This window comes from Neophocaena asiaeorientalis, unplaced genomic scaffold, assembly GCF_003031525.2.
Source record: "Neophocaena asiaeorientalis asiaeorientalis breed wild unplaced genomic scaffold, Neophocaena_asiaeorientalis_V1.1 scaffold212, whole genome shotgun sequence".
NCBI lineage: Eukaryota > Metazoa > Chordata > Mammalia > Artiodactyla > Phocoenidae > Neophocaena > Neophocaena asiaeorientalis.
In genome coordinates this window covers 6,311,152-6,329,002 of record NW_020174046.1, presented here as the reverse complement: position 1 = coordinate 6,329,002, position 17,851 = coordinate 6,311,152, and the positions used below count along the sequence as shown (strand labels likewise).

General features: G+C 36.9%; 1 protein-coding gene across 1 annotated transcript in view; it reads right to left on the bottom strand.

Annotated features, from left to right (window-relative positions):
* The window catches only part of SCEL (sciellin), a 237,411-nt gene that overhangs the window by 204,451 nt on the left and 15,109 nt on the right, over positions 1–17,851 (bottom strand). The window contains exon 2 of the mRNA XM_024753970.1: positions 17,153–17,245. The gene's annotated coding sequence lies outside the window, so the exon portion shown is untranslated. The remainder of the gene's footprint in view (positions 1–17,152; positions 17,246–17,851) is intronic.

The window sequence follows — 17,851 nt, the reverse complement described above, 5'->3', positions numbered from 1 at the left end:
TATGTTTGATCCTCTTAAGCCTCGCCTTGGTTTCCCTGCCCTCTTACCTTGCTCAACTGAGAGACGCTCTCCCTGCACTGGCTTCCAGTATCAAATCTGGCTGCTACGGGCCTTCCCTCATTGGGAGTACTGGCTCCATTACTTCCCAGCTGACTACAAAATATTTTGCTCCCCAGCTCCATCCCCAACTGTGCTGTTAGCAGCCTAAGGTATTCCTCCTAAGAAATCCTACCCTTTAACATGGGGTGTATGGAAACATTTCCTTAGCCTCAAGAAATGCAGCTTAGCACACATGATATTCATCAAAAAGGCTTCTCATCCAGCTGAAGTCTTATTGTAAGTTTGATAATGGCCACCCCTCAGGAAGTCCTGTCCATGTGAATATAACACTCCAGGAGTCAGACAAATAGCATCACAGCATGCAGAGATCAAACCCTGCACTAAAAGGTTCAATTGGCTGGCAAATGAACAAGATGAGAGAGGAAGAGAGTGAACCTTATTACTACGTCACATGCAGTTCTAGTGTGTTCCTGTATACCAGGTTCAATTTTGGAATATCCAACAAACATCCCAAAGGTGGGTCATGCTTCTGTAAAATTATTTTCCTTCTTACAATGATGTTCTTTTGTCCTTGGAAAGTAATCTAATAGAATTTAACTGTATTATGAATGTGGTGCTCCAAGGACAATGGTGCTTCAAGGGCAAAGGACCATGACAATGAACAGCTTGGCCAAGGGTGTATTTTTAGTTTCCTTTAGAGGCTTTAGTATATATCTATACCAGAACCATCAAATTCGTAAATAGATTACATACAGTTTGCGTGTGTGTGTGTGTATGTGTGTGTGTGCATATGTGTGTGTATGTGTGTGTATGTGTTTAGGAAGTGATACTGTTTTCAAAAAGATATAAACTGTATAAATTCTGCTGCTACACATAATGTTATGCTGATCTAAGATATACCAGTTAATAGAAAATTCACTTTGGAAAATAATTTCTGTAAAATACACAGTACCATCTTCCTTATAGCTGTTAGGGTAGCAAGAGCACACGTGGCCTGAAGTCGATTCTCCAAGCCCTGGGAAAATGTTCATTACTGCAATAGGGTTGTTTAGGTGGGTGGTTTGTCAATATGTCTAAAGTGGTGTATATAGTAATCATTTTTATGACCACAAGCACTAGAGAGGCTATTATAAAATTACAGCTGGGGAAAGATAAAAACACAGACTCTAATCATTGTGGTTGTTGCCTGTCATTTTAGATCTATTCTTTTGTTGGTTGCCACTAGCAACAAGAAAATCAAACTGAAGAAATTTTAATCAAATAAATACTGCTCTTTACCTCCCTGATCATATACTATGTTGCCCTGAAAAGTAGGCAAGTTCAGTAGAAATCAATAATCTGAGAGATGAATTTTTTGGAGGGAACTTTAAAAAAAATCTTAAAAACAGCAAGCATCAATCATAAAGATTCGGTTCTTGGAGCCATAAAAAATAACCTCCACTGAGCCCATGAGCATCTTTCTACTCTGCAGCATGTGGAACAATGAGATATCTTCTCTAGTCCCCATAAACAGAGGCAGAGAGCACCTTAAATAACCAGTATCTGACCCAGAAATTGATCTGAGCTCTAGCATTGCTGATTGCAATCCTAAGGGCTTTGATCTTTAAAATAGAAAGTGCCTTTAAAAAAAAGCAATAAAAAATCTTAATAGCACAAAAATAGTATAGCTGAAGCTACTCTTAATTGAGCATTTATTATGCCAAGCACAATGCTAGATGTTTACAGATCCTAACTCATTTAATTTTCATGTGTCTGCAGATGCAGTCTTCTTTTTCTTTTAATACATGGGGAAACAGAAACTCAACGAGGTTAAATAATCTGCTTAAAGTCGCTTGTGGTCAAGGAGTGACAAAGGAGAATAAGGATGCTTTTGTGCAACTTCACAGGCCCTGCTCGTTCCACTCTGCCATACTTGCTCTCTGAAAATGCAGAAAGCTACAATTTCTTAGCAGTACAGGTATATAATGTGGGTCAAAGAGGTAAGAAAACAGAGGACCCCCTGTGTTCCAGGCACTTTCCATACATTACCTCCTCGAAAGCACACTGCAAAGTTGTGAAGTAAGAATACTGACATTCAAACCCGTTAAGGGACATAATCAAGATTACAGAAATACTAGGTGGCACAGCTAGTACTTGAAATCAGGTTTGTCTAACTCAAACGCATGTTCTTTCTGCTTTACCTTCCCACCCCCTACAAAGTGAAGTCTTTAGATAATGTTGGTATTTATGGATTGAATAAATACCATCTTAGATTAGAATTTTTAATTGAATATAGTTATTTTCAGAGGATAATATTTGACTTATGGTGTGGCCAAATCTGTATACAACACAAATTGCTCTATGATAAAGTTCTCCTCTATTTTCTAGTTTCCATTAGAGGCCACACCTCTCATTTAAACTATGTATTTTTTTCTTATTCTACTTGCATGGAGAAAAAAAAAGAAAGAAAGGAAAGGCACAATGGAGCAAAAGAATGTTATGGTCAAATAGCATAAGAATAAAATGCTACTGCTTATGCATAACCTATTGAAGCTTTTATTGCTTTATGAATGTCATTTAAGAAACAAAAGTAAACAAAAAATCCAAATTCAAATGGAAATTAACAGCAAAAATTTATCGATTGAATAACCATTTCCTATAAACTAAATTGTAACTTACATTCTTACAAATGCACATAGCATTTGCAAATTTCAACAACCTGTTAAACTGAAGCAAGAACAGGTAGCTCTCTCTTCCAGAGGTTGTTCTCCTGGAGACCCAGCCCTTACAGGCACTGTGCCTTGAATGAAATCTCCATAGGTTTGTATATTGCTTCCAAAAAGCAAAGGCAATGGTGTGAGAAATAAAGAGGTTCTTGTCAACCGTGCTGAATGGCAGAAACTGGAAGCACAGGAAAGTGGCAGGTGCTGCCTTCATTTTGAACATAAGATGATGCTAATATTTTAAATTTCAAAATGTTGTTAAAAATAATATCTGCTTCCCAACACAATTTGTACTCAGGCAAAACGACGGTGTCAGCAAGACCCCTCACATGACCGGGTGATTCTACGAACACTTGATAACATTGTGGGGCAATCTCCCCTCTCAGACCCCTCATCCTCACAGTTGGCATCCCCAGACCACTTAGCTTCTTTCCCTCTGAACTTTGCCTTTGTTAAATTTCTATACTGTTTTTCTTTTTCAATTTCATTGATTTCTGCTCTTATCTTTGCTATTTCTTTCCTCCTATGTATTTTCACTTTACATTGCTTTGCTTTCCATTTCCAACCTTCTTAAGATGGAACTTTAGATCATTGACTTTAGACCTTTCTTCTTCCCTAAAATAAACATTTAAAAACTTAAATTTCTCAACACTCTATGACATAAATCACAGCAAGAGCCTTTCTGACCTACCTCCTAGAGTAGTGGAAATAAAAATAAACAAATGGGACCTAATGAGACAAAAGCTTTTGCACAGCAAAGGAAACCATAAACAAGACAAAAATACAACCCTCAGAATGGGAGAAAATATTTGCAAACGAAGCAACTGACAAAGGATTAATCTCCAAAATATGCAAGCAGCTCATGTAGCTCAATACCAAAAAAGCAAGCAATCCAATCCAAAAATGGGCAGAAGACCTAAATAGACATTTCTCCAAAGAAGATACACAGATTGCCAACAAACACATGAAAGGATGCTCAACATCACTAATCATTAGAGAAATGCAAATCAAAATTACAATGAGGTATCACCTCACACTGGTCAGAATAGTCATCATCAAAAAATCTACAAACAATAAATGCTGGAGAGGGTGTGGAGAAAAGGGAACCCTCTTGCACTATTGGTGGGAATGTAAATTGATACAGCCACTATGGATAACAGTATGGAGGTTCCTTAAAAAACTAAAAATAGCACTACCATATGACCCAGCGATCCCACTACTGAGCATATACCCTGAGAAAACCGTAATTCAAAAAGAAACATGTACCACAATGTTCATTGCAGCACTATTTACAATAGCCAGGACATGGAAGCAACCTAAGTGTCCATCGACATTTGAATGGATAAAGATGTGGCACATATATACAATGGAATATTACTCAGCCATAAAAAGAAACGAAATTGATTTATTTGTAGTGAGGTGGATGGACCTAGAGTCTGTCATACAGAGTGGAGTAAGTCAAGAAGAGAAAAACAAATACTGTATGCTAATACATATATATAGAATAAAAAAAATAATAATGGTTCTGATGAACCTAGGGGCAGGATGGGAATAAAGACGCAGATGTAGAGAATGGACTTGAGGACACAGCAGGGGGAAGCTGGGACGAAGTGAGAGAGTAGCATTGACATATATACACTACCAAACGTAAAATAGATAACGAGTGGGAAGCAGCTGCATAGCACAGGGAGGTCAGCTCGGTGCTTTGTGACCACCTAGAGGGGTGGGATAGGGAGGGTGGGAGGGAGACGCAAGAGGGAGGAGATATGGGGATATATGTATACATAGAGCTGATTCACTTTGTTATTCAGCAGAAATTAACACAGCATTGTAAAGCAATTATACTCCAATAAAGATGTAAAAAACCAACAAACGAACAAAAAAATCCATTCCTACTCCATAACTAAAAGAAAAACTCTAAATACTCTTCTGCACTCTACTTTTATGATGTTTCTTGAAGATCTTGCCATATTCATATTTACAGAGCTTTACTCATTTCACTTCACAGTATTTCTCTGTATGGATCTACTATAATTTATTAACCACCAACTGTTAGTGGACTATTAGTGATTACTGCTATTTTTTGTTATTATAAATAATGTGCCAATAAATATCCTCAAAGAAAATTTAAATTTCTCTGTTAAGTGCTGCCTTTGCTGCATTCCACACATTTTGATACATTGTCATTTTGTTATCATTCAGTTTGAAATATTTCCTAATTTCTCTTATTACTTTTTTGGTCCGTAAGTTATTTAGAAGTCCAAAATACCAAAAATCTGGGATTTTCCTTGACATGTCATTATTGATTCTTAATTTAATTGTCGTGGTTCGAAATCATACTCTTTTTGTTAAAATTAATAAACAGAAACCTCAATTAAAATACAGTCGTGAGGCCAGAAGGGGGAGCCCTCACACCCTATGAGGACAGCAAACCCCAACAGGAAGAAGGAAGGATTCCTCTTCTTACCTGGCAGGAGCTCAGCCAATGAGAGACTGTCACAATTTAGCCAGTGAAAAGCCACTATGCTTTGAACTCTGAGTTCCTCCAACGGACTCTTTGTTTACTGTAGTCCTCTCATAACTTCCTTTTCCCCTCTATAAAAGATGTCTCCTTCCCTTGCTGTTCGGGGAATTGCACCATGGCTCACCATGATTGCAGACCCTGAAGTGACATTCTTTATCGATCCCAAGGAAACCCATTTTTGCTGTAGAAATAACTGGCAGTCTATTTGTTTTAGGTCAACAATTTTAATCCTTTCAAATTTATTGAGGCTTATTTCATTGCCTAGCATAGTGTAAGTATCATATACATTTTTAAAGACTATATATTTTGCAGGTGTTGGGTGTAGCGTCCTATAAATATCAGTTAGATTATGATGGTTGATAGTGTTGCTCATTTTATCTAGGTCCCTACTGATTCCTTTGTCTTGTCTATGAATTAATGAGAAAGGAATATTTAAAACTCAAAATATGATGGGAATTGTCAATTTCTCCCATTAATTCTGTTAATTTTGCTTCATGTATTTGCAGACACAGTTATTAACCATTGTGGTATAATAAAAAAGAAATCTTTGGTTTTTGTCCCTGGTTCCTAGCTCAGAGCTCCTAGAACCCCTGGAATTTACTGTCTTTTGTATGCTAATGAGATAACTCATGGGAGGGCCGTATGTAGTTTTAGGATGGGGGTGCACCACCAGAAAAACCAAATGATTAGAGGAATTAGACCTCAGGGAGAGGAGACAACTGGAGATTGAGTTCAGTCATCAATAAACCAGCGATTTAATGAATGGCATCTACATAATAAAACTTTCATTAAAAAAAAAAACAACTAAAAGACCAGGTTTGGGGAGCTCCTGGGCTGGTGAACGCACTAATGTGCTCAGAGGGTGATGTACTCAGAATGAACAGGGATGCTCTGCACCCCTTCCCCCTATACCTTGCCCTATACATGTCTTCCATTTGCCTGTTCTGAGTTGTAGTCTTTATAATAAACCAGTAATTGTAAGTAAAGTGCTTTCCTGAGTTCTGTGATTCATTTTAGCAAATTATTGATTCTGAGGGAGGGTCATGAGAACCTTTAAATTTGTGATCAGTCTGGCAGAAGTATAAGTCTCCTGGGAACTCCATTTGTGGCTGGTGTCTAAAGTGGGGGCAGTCTTCTAGGATTCAGCCCTTAACTTGTATGGTTTGGACCAAGTCTGAGTAGTTAGCATCAGAACTGAAACGATTGACTTGAACTGTAGGACACATAGTTGGTGTCAGAGGATAAGAGAATAAGTTGGTTTCAAGAGAAGAAACACATAGGCATATAAACATTTATGACTGTTACGTTTTCCTGATGAATTGATCCCTTTATCATTATGAAATATTCCCATGTGTCTCTAATAAAGCTCTTCATCTTGAAGGATGTTTATCCGACATTTGTACAGTATATATTTTTGTATCTTTACATTTAGTATATATTTTTGTATCTTGTAAAATGCAAATCTACAATGAGATACCACCTCATACTGGTTGGAATGACCATCATTAAAAAGTCTACAAATAACAAATGCTGGAGAGGGTGTGAAGAAAAGGGAACCCTCCTACACTGTTGGTGGCGATATAAGCTGGTGCAGCCACTATGGAAAACAGTATGGAGGTTCTTCAAAAAACTAAAAAGAGAGTTGCCATATGATCCAGCAATACCACTCCTGGGCATATATCCAGACAAAACTATAATTCAAAAAGATACATGCACCCCTATGTTCATAGCAGCACTATTCACAATAGCCAAGCCATGTAAACAACCTAAATATCCAATAACAGATGAATGGATAAAGAAGATGTGGTACATATATACAATGGAATACTACTCAGGCATATAAAAAGAATGAAATAATGCCATTTGCAGCAACATGAATGGACCTAGAGATTATCAGATTAAGTGAAGTAAGTTAGAAAGAGAAAGACAAACATATGATATCATTTACAGGTGGAATCTACAATCTGATACAAATGAACTTAACCATGAAACAGAAACAGGCTCACAGACATAGAAAACAGACTTGTGGCTGCCAAGGCGGAGGGATGGAGTGAGAGTTTGGATTTAGCAGATGCAAACTAGTATATACAGAATGGATAAACAACAAGGTCCTACTGTATAGCACAGGGAACTATATTCAATATCCTGTGATAAACCATAATGGAAACGAATATTTATATATATAAAAGAATATATATATATAAGAATGTTTGTATATGTACAACTGAATCATTTTGCTGTACAGCAGAAAATGCTGCATTGTAAATCAACTATATTTCAATATAAATATCATCGGCAGGTGGACTCCCAACCACTGCACCACCAGGGAAGCCCAAAATGTAATTTTTTTAAATTCATTTTGACCTTCTCTGTTTCCAACATTGTCTAGTAGAACTTTCTGGAAATGCTCTACCTCTGTAGTATATAATATGGTAGCCACTATCCACGTGTAGCTATTGAGCACTTAAGATCTGGCTAATACACTGAGAAACTGAATTTTTAATTATATTTAATTTAATTAATTTAAGATTAAATAGCCACATATGGCAGTGGCAGCCATATTAAACAGCACACGTTTAGTTCATTAACATTTAAAGTAATTGCTGATACGGTTGGACGTAGGTCTACATTTTGTTTATTTTCTGTTTTTTGTCCCTCTTGGATGATTTCTATTGATCTATTTCCAAGATGCCTGACACTTTACTTTGACATATGAGCTTTAACTTGTCTGCACACTCCTTTCTTCTCCTCCATCATTTGGAAGCACACATTCACTGTTCAACACTCAGTTAAGTGCTTTTTAACTCTTTGAAGAATTTCCTGAATTCCATAAGTGGGACCATTACCCTCCTTGTTGCCCCTACTATGTTGCACATATTTCTCTCTCCTGGTACCTTTAATCTTATTGCTAGCTCTGTCTCTTCCTTATAAACAGTCTATGTCTTATTCATCTTCAATCTGTCCTCCTAACACTGTGATCTGTTCTCTCTGTATTGATTCTTCTTTCTTTTACATCATTTTTCAAATCTCATGATAAGATCCACTAGAAGCAAAACTATTCCCTACAATAGAATTTTTATCCACCATGGACTGGACAGATATGAATAATGCTGTCCTCAGATTCATCTGACTGAAAACATTATGAAAGAATTGCATCTCAGAAAAACCCCTAACAACAGCACATCCTTTGTCAAAAGGGGGCCTTGTTGCTATTAGACTGAATTGAAATCCACATCAATGGAAATAATTTAATCAGCTAAAGGGATTCTGGATTCTAGCAAAAAAGATAATGTAGATTTCCCTCAGAGATTGTGAAATTGGCAGCAAAATATTTAGTATTCACTAAGGAGACAAAACCACCTTCTGATTATCGCTCCCTGTAATTGAAAGGACAAATTTCCCAGACCTTTTGGCATATTCTCTGAGCATACAGCAGGTGTAGTAGAAAGAACAAAGGCTCTGGAGTAAAACAAACCTGGTTTTGAATTCCAGGTCTTCTGTTTACTAGTTGTGCAGCCTTTGAGATATTCTTTAATCTCTCTGAGCCTCTGATTTATCTATAAAATATGAAAAATGATACTTAATTTGTGTCATTGTTATAAGTACTTAAAATTGTATATTTAAAGTCCCGGGAAAATAAAGTTTGCATTGAACAAATAGAAATCTTTAAAGTTATTATCTTTATGAGCTTTATCATTATTATTTTTATTTATAGTATATATGTAGTCAAGTTCATTGGAAACAATTTAAGGCATATTACCACTAATTTGGTAGCTACTCTTGGCAATATATTTTATTTTGCACAAATTCAAAAGTCTCCAAAATTTTATTTTATTTTAGCTATTCCTAGGACTTATAATTCAACCTCTGAGAAGGAAATTTCAGACCCAAAGAGATTCTCCAGGATCATACGTCAACTGCAGGAAAAGCTGTCACCTACTAAGAACTAAGTGCCAGGTACTGTGCTAAGTGCTTTACCTGTATTATCTAACTTAGTCCTACAAGAATCGTTGAAGGTAGTGGCCGTTGCAAAGGAAGGAAACAAAGCCTTTTAGAGGTTAAACACTTTGCCTAAGCTCATTCAGTAAGATGCAAGATGGGATTCAAAGTCATGTCTCTAAAATCCTTGCGCTTTACCATTCAAAACTGTGTTCCAGCTAATCCAAACCCTCTGTTTTCCAGGCCTGCTGGCTCACTTAGAGGCCATTCTAGGGTGTGCACTTTCTTAGTGGTAAAGCCAATGGTAAAACCAACATGAACCAGAAAAGAAAGTGCTTTGACGTCAGGAAGCCACATCATTTTAAATGTGCTACAAATGAATGTTTCTATTAAAGCAGGGGGTAACCAATATTGGTAGGCAGTAGCAATCCTAACACCAGGATTAGCTTTTCTTCCAAACACTTATCTATGTTTTTCCCTAATGCTCACAAGGGTTCTCCTGACAGAGTTGGCTCTGCCCTGCTTACCAATGGGGAAAGCAGAGCCTACTTCTATCCAGACACCACCCGCACAAGAGTGAATCACCCTCAGAGGTGGTGAAGTTCTCTTCATCATTATCAAGATTTTTCCCACTTTGTTGCTTCAGCTTAATGAATGAGAAACTTAAAGGAGAAAATGATGATTAAAAGGACAACAATTGATACTAAGATCCATCCACAGAGATCACATTTCTAAATGTATTTGGGGACAGGAAATCAATATTCTAACCTGAAGACTTGCAAACTGAATTGAAACATTTTCTTCCCCTCACAATGTCTAAAACCGAAGAATGATTCTGTAGTCCTTATTAAAAGTAAATACAAATATCATTCTTAAAAGGCATGCTATAGCAGAGCTATAATCAAGGCCAAAAGGGCTTTAATTGGCCTTTCCTTTGGTCAAGAAAGGAATGTTGGTTGTAATTCCTTAATTTTCGGAGTGTGCGTATGTCTAAGTGAGATGAAATGGAGTTTTAAGACTTCGGCTTTAATAAATTCCTCTTGAGGAACTATCACCATGATGATCACTTGCAATTAACTGGAGCTGTTTAGAGAGCCACTGATTCCAGCAGAATTCCTGTTTTTCTTGCTAGGACTCAGGTTGCCCCTAAATCCTACCTAGCACAGAAAAGCTGTGTATATGTGTCTGGAAGAGAAAAAAAATGATTTTAAGATTTTTAGACTCTGGCCTTAGCTAATTTTTCTTTTTTCTAGTGGCTCATCTAACACAAAATAAGAAGAATGCACAAGAAAAGCAGAAAATTCATTGAATGTTCCATTACTAAAATATCCAGGTTCAGGGCTCAATGTTTTTGGTTTTCAAAATCTCAAAATATCTTATTAAAATTATTTATAGATTACAATATTAGAAGGGAAGGAACTAATCTACCTAATGCACTTTCCTTGAAAAATAATGACGTGGATGTTTAATAAGGTATAAATCAATAGAATGTAATCATTTTACATCTTTTCAAACTAGGCAGACTAGTCTTTTCTCAATTAAGAAATACAAAAGGATGCTTGCCCTTCCCCCCAAAAAAAATCAAAGAGAAGATGAGATAAACTAGAGCATCCCATACAGTTGTATATTTTGTGCACTGCTTAAACACACATGACCAAGGTGGGGGCAAATGAGTTTGGAAATCTAAGCTCTGTTTGCCTAGCTAGACTCCATGGCTCTCCAGGGGAGGTTCTCTGTGAGGGGGATGGGGGGTGGCAAGTCAGAAAGAACACATCTACCCAGTGGATGCCTTTTTCTAATTTACCCAGCCAGAGGGAGCACTCTTTCTAATTTGTAAAAGGCCCTGTAGAGCCTGGTTGTCATCTGGTGGAAAGACCACATTCTTCATGATACGCATTTTCTTTAACTCTAAAATTGCTATGTGCAATTTCGTATGCTGTTCATTCATTCAACAGTCCCTTAGCTGTTTCAGACACTGATATACCGAGGAACAAACCATAGCACCTGACCACAAGGAGCTTTTAGTCTAGGTACATGGAGACAAGTACCCAAAGATTACAATGCATAGTTCCTTTTAGGCTTTTGTGGGATTATGTTCCTAAAATTACCATGACTATCAAAACTGAAGCTGGCAAAATAACATGTGGCAGAAAACAGGGAATATGGAAGGGAATAGCTCATTTCCACAGCAAACCAGATTCCCCCATGTTAAAAACCTTGCTTCAACAGCAAACATTTCTCTTGACTAATTTTCTCCAATCATTCAGAAAAAATTACTGCATCCTTGTGATCTGGGAAACTACAGAATTTCCTACCAGTTCACAATCTGTGGACTCTCTAGGTCCAATACAAACTCCATCCTTTATTAGTGTATGAACTGGGCATGTTCTGTGCCTCAGTTCCTCACTTGTTAAGTATAGATTATAATAATATAGAATTGGTAAGAAGATTAAATGAGATAAATCATATAAAGTGACTGGATTCTATATTTTATGCATTTATTTTAAAGTTTATAAATCTAATGTTACTGGCAAGTTTCAATTTAATGAGTGGTATTTTGTTTTGATTTTGGGAGGGATTTTTTTTTTTTACTTTTTATTCTATGTTGGAGTATAGTTGATTAACAATGTTGTGATAGTTTCAGATGTACAGCAAAGTGATTCAGTTATACATATACATGTATCTATTCTTTTTCAAATTATTTTCCCACTTAGGTTGTTACATAATATTGAGCAGAGTTCCCTGTGTTATACAGTAGGCCCTTGTTGGTTATCCATTTTAAATATAGCAGTGTGTACATGTCAATCCCGAACTCCCTAACTATCCCTTCCCCTCACCATTAGTCTGTTTCTGTTTTGTAAATAATTTCATTTGTATCATTTCTTTTTAGATCCTGCATATAAGAAATACCATATAATATTTCTCTTTCTCTGTCTGACTTACTTCACTCAGTATCACAATCTCTAGGTCCATCCATGTTGATGCAAATGGCATTATTTCATTCTTTTTAATGGCTGAGTAATATTCCATTGTATATACGTACCACATCTTCTTTATACATTCCTCTGTTGATAGACATTTAGGTTGCTCCTATGTCTTTGTTACTGTAAACAGTGCTGCAATGAACATTGGGGTGCATGTATACTTTTGGACCATGTTTTTCTCCAGATATGTGCCCAGGAGTGGGATTGCAGGATCACATGGTAGCTCTATTTTTAGTTTTTTAAGGAACCTCCATACTGTTCTCCATAGCGGCTATACCAATTTACATTCCCACCAACAGTGTAGGAGGGTTCCCTTCTCTCCACACCCTCTCCAGCCTTTGTTGTTTGTGGATTTTTTGATGATAGCTATTTTGACTTGTGTGAGATGATATCTCATTGTAGTTTTGATTTGCATTTCTCTAATAATTAGCAATGTTGAATATCTTTTCATGTGCCTCTTGGCCATCTATTTATCTCCTTTGGAGAAATTTAGGTCTTCTGCCCATTTTTTGATTGGGTTGTTTGTTTTGATGATATTAAGACCCATGAGCTCTTTGTAAATTGTGGATGGGAGAGATTTTTTATATTTTCCTTTGGTTTTATATTTTTCCTATTTTCACAATTTTCAATAAAATTTTTATTTACCTCATGAGGCTTTCTCAAGTATCTTGGTAGCTCAGGACTGATTTTCTGAATTGTAAGAGCAAAGAATAATAGTAAAAGTATTGGTTCTGAAACCATACAGTTCTGAGTTCAAACTTGCCTCTGACACTCCTCAATTCGAATGCATCTGACATTAGGATCATCTTAGAATTACTGTGTGTATATAAGGCCATATTTCCTTCTCTCCCTGAAAAGCTATTGTTAAACCAATAGTGTTTTGGCTTTTGTTTTGAGTTTTTGGTGTTTGGGGCTTTCTTGGCCTTGCTTTGTTTTATTTTTACAACCTATAGTGTCTTAACATTTAGGAAATAGTAATTTGTGTAATGGTAAGCAATTTGTTTAACCTCCTTAAGTCACTGTTTCTTCATCTGTAAACCTATTTTAGTCATGAACCTGTTCCTTAAAGTCAATATGAGAAATAAATAAAATAATGCATATAGGGTGCCTGGCATTGTGCCTGGCAGGTACTGAATGATTTATACATGTTAGCCATTAATAATTTGTATCCACATTTTGCATTGAGAGGATGAAATATAAATAGATTCTCTTTCTCTGCAGTAAACCATAAAGTTGCTCCCAGAAGGGTCTACTGGAAGAGTCATTATCACTGACTTTTTTAAGGGAAACACATTAGACGATTAGAGCTCTCAAATTTTGGCATTTATGTGTGAGTAGGGGATTGCTGTATTGTCATGGCTATTTTGACAGGATGAGTAGAGTCCAGAGAAATTCACAGATCAGCCCCCTGGAGATCACCTGTGGAAATCATTTTGGGGGAAGTGACTTCTAGGCTGAGACCTGAAGGATGAGCAGGAGTTAGCTGGGTAAGCACAGAGGAGAAAGAGATCTGCAGGTACAGGAGGTACCAGGTCCTGAAGGTGAGAAAGAGCAGGGTGTGTTAGACACTAATCAGAGCTATTCATAAAGCTTTACTGTATCTACAAAACATACTGCGTATTTGACCATAAGTAATGAACACACTTCTTTCAAGATTTAGGGGATCATTCCTAAATCATAAACCCTCTCCTTTTTGAGATAAAGAAACCAAAGTTTAGAGATGAATGACAGGAAAGAGGGGGAGATATAAGGTAACTAACATGGTGGGCACCCATTGTGTGTCAGACAAATGACATTATGCATATATAATAGATGAGGAGGCTGAGACATAAAGATGTTAATTAAGTCACTCAAAGCCATAGCTTTAACAAGAGCAGAGCCATACTTTTGTTTTCCTACATCTGTGTCTCTATTTCTGCCCTGCAAACTGGTTCATCTGTACCATTTTTCTAGGTTACACACAAACGTATGGACACCAAGGGGGGAAAGTGGCGGGGTGGTGGTGGTGGTGGTACGATGAATTGGGAGATTGGGACTGACATGTATACACTGATGTGTATAAAACTGATGACTAATAAGAACCACCAAGGGGGGAAAGTGGCGGGGTGGTGGTGGTGGTGGTACGATGAATTGGGAGATTGGGACTGACATGTATACACTGATGTGTATAAAACTGATGACTAATAAGAACCTGCTGTATAAAAAATAAATGAAATAAAATTCAAAAACAAACAAACAAACAAGAGCAGAGCCAGAATTCAAACCCCAATCTACAGTCCCTCTAGAATCTAGGATCATTTTCACTACACTGCCTGGAACTTGTATGAGATCATCCACATGTGAAATTATCCTCACAATGGCATTGTAATTGTTTATTTGTGTATCTATTTCTGCACTAGTCTGTAAGCTTCTTGGGAATTGTTTTGTATTTGTAAGCACATTTCCTAGAAGACAGATGAATCCAACAAGCTGTCAGATGACTGGATGGATGGATGGATGGATGGACGCATGGATGGATGGATGGATGGATAAATGAGCATTTGAGAGATTACTTGAACAGATTTTTCCAAGGGTCTATCCAATTACCTTTCAAGTGAATTGTGATATTCTCAAACATATTTCTAAATCGAATTAATCATATACATTTTAAAAAGTCAATAAGAAATCTACCATAATTTTAAATTTAACAAATATAAGCTGAATTGTTCTGAATAAAGTAATAAGTGGTGGATTCATGAATAGAAGCCCTACATAGTGAGTTCCTTGCAGACACAGTCCATGGCCAATTCATCCCTTTGTCCCTATTATCTGGCCTCTGAACATATTTGGCAAACATATATTGAAAGTCTAATCAGTCAACAGTTCTGATTAGAGTCATGCATGACTGACCTTTTAAGTAACAGAAACAGTCCAATTCTGAAAATAACATTTTCTGGTGGACAAATAATTCTAGACTGATCCTTAAAGGAAGAGGAGAGGTAATGTTTTACCACACAAAATATCTACATTTACTATCTTCATAATGCAATTCCAATGATGCTATCAGATGTCAAATTAAATGTAGATTATGGGCAGGAATGACATGAACATATCTAACCACTGGTACATATAAGTACAAACTAGTCAGGACAGACATCATGACCCAGCAGAAGGATGCCTCAATAGGTAAGAACAGACACGAGTATAAATTACCAGTCAAATGCATTGTGTAGGGCATAAATAACAGCCCTGCTCATAGGTCCTTGGAGGTGAGGCGTAGAGAGAGATCGAAGAGGAAAGAGGACCATAGAACAGGCTCTAATGTGAGGACTTGTTTTGAGGAATAGGATAGAGCACAGTTTGCTAACCTCATAACCCATATCAGTCTTGTAGCAAGGCACAAGTGTTACTAAAAAGGCTGAGCACAGATCAGATACTTGCATATTTGGTGCTGGATAACCCAAGTATTGACCTAGAGGTACTGACAAAGGATGGGATTCATCCAGTGGTCTCTGGGGTTAAATAGAACCTGTAGGTGGAGATTACTCGGTTCAGCTGTAGGGAAAGGAGAAACCACTCAGACTTCAAAATGAATATCATATGTGTTTGTAGAAGCAGGAACCTTTCCTCCTTCCTCCTTTTGTTTCTCTTATGTTTGAATTAGATAGCATCAGTTGCTATTGCTTGCAATCAAAGAATAACTGCTACATAAAATACTTTGCCTTATTTCTGACACAATATCCCTAGTAATTCTTTCTAACCTCGTTAGCTCTTTGAACAACCAACTGCTTACTCATTAGGTATTTCTACAGATGTTCATGTAATTTGTGGTTTAGCTCTAAAATATTTTGATGCAAGATACTGGACAAGAACAACTTGAGTAAGATTTAGCAGTATAAGTAACAGGCTTTTTCCCCATGATTTTATATTGAAGAAGCTATCATTGGTTACTGACTACTGCTAAGTTCCAACACTCTCTCTCCACAGCCCTTGGTTCATGTTACTTTTTCTCCTAGAAATGCCCTTCCCATTGTCTTCACCTGTAGAGAACATATTTATCTTCAAAAGGCTGATTTAAATATCAGCTCTGTGAAGCCTTCCCTATTTCCCAGGATAGAACTAATCGCTCCACATCTGTGATTCCTGGCAACGTCACCTTGGTTGGAGCAGTGCCCTGGTGTGCCTTGAACTACAGATACCTGGACTCCTCGAAGAATTCATCTGAGGTTATCCAGGGCTACAACAAATGTTAAAAGTTATATTTGACTCATTGGTATAAGGATGAATATATTAATATTGTATACTAAAACATTTTCTTTGACCTAAAAGTTCATTTTTCTTTCTGCCAGTTTCAAAAGAGAGTAAAACATTTTCATTGACCTTTAAAAGTAGAGTGGACCCTTGGCACCGTGCCCACTTTGTCTAATGAGTAAGCTGTCCCTGTGTGTCTGTGCTCTCATTTAAACACTGTTCTCACTTATATAATCCACAGCCTAAAGGGGCTTCTCTGAAGGAAGATAGGTTTGGTTTCAGAATGTGGGGATAGAACCAAACTTGAGGTAAGGGTAAAATGATTCGGTCTCAGAGGGGTTCTCTTAAAGGAGGCTTATATATTTTTTCTAATTGAATGATTCAAGTATATAATAATTCTTTTAAAAAAGATTTTTAAACCCATGGACAATTTGCTAATTAAAAATTTTCTCCAAAGAAGAGAAAACATTTAGGTAGGATAGAACCGGGGATACAACCGGCGTTAGCAGTCATTGGTTTTGTTAGGGGACATACCAGTTTAGAGCAATATTTGAATTAATCTGAAATAAAATAACTAGCCTTTGCATTATGCTTTATGACTTATAAAGCACTTTCACACATTTGATCTGCACAGCCAACCTAAAAGGTTGGTATCTTTTATTTTTAATTTGATAGGCAAGAAAAACAAGCCTCAGATGGATTAAATGACTTACCCAAGGTCACACAGCTGGTAGTGGAGAGTCTGGGACTCATGCCCAGTTTTTCTAATTCCAGAATCTCGTATTCTTTCCACTACATCATGCTGCCTGTAGAAAAAGAGCATCTATGTAACACAAGCTTAAAAATATGGATCTCACACTTCTAAGTAGATTGATGTTCCTTTAGAAAATGTAACGGCATTTCTGGAGACGTAATTGTGTTGTGGGTTTGGTTCTAAAACATTTTAACAAAAGATGATTGACAAAATTTAGTTTCGATGAAAGTCAAAATTAACTGAACAATATATTGAACTTACATGAAATCTTATGGACAGTGAACTTTGGTCAAAATTATGATTAAATATGTCAGGAATGTATAGGTATGTATATTTTTTATTTCAAATTCCACATTTTTGTTCTTTGGGTTGCTAGATTTATTTTTTCTTCCTTTCTCTTCTCAGTCACTTAAGCCTCCCCTTGGAGATGGACTCCTTTCATACCCTCTTTTGGTAAACCTAAAACAGACTTGATTGTGAGAGTTATCTTTTATCAACTCCTTTGCTCCTGAAAGGGGTAATTTCTTCACAAAGGAAACAAATGGAAGGAAGGAAGGAAACGGCATTGAACAAGTCTGATCTTGAAAAAGGCAAAATTCTGCAAAGCATGAAGACTAACTCACACATTATCTGGAAAAAAAGGGGGGGTGTTAAAATT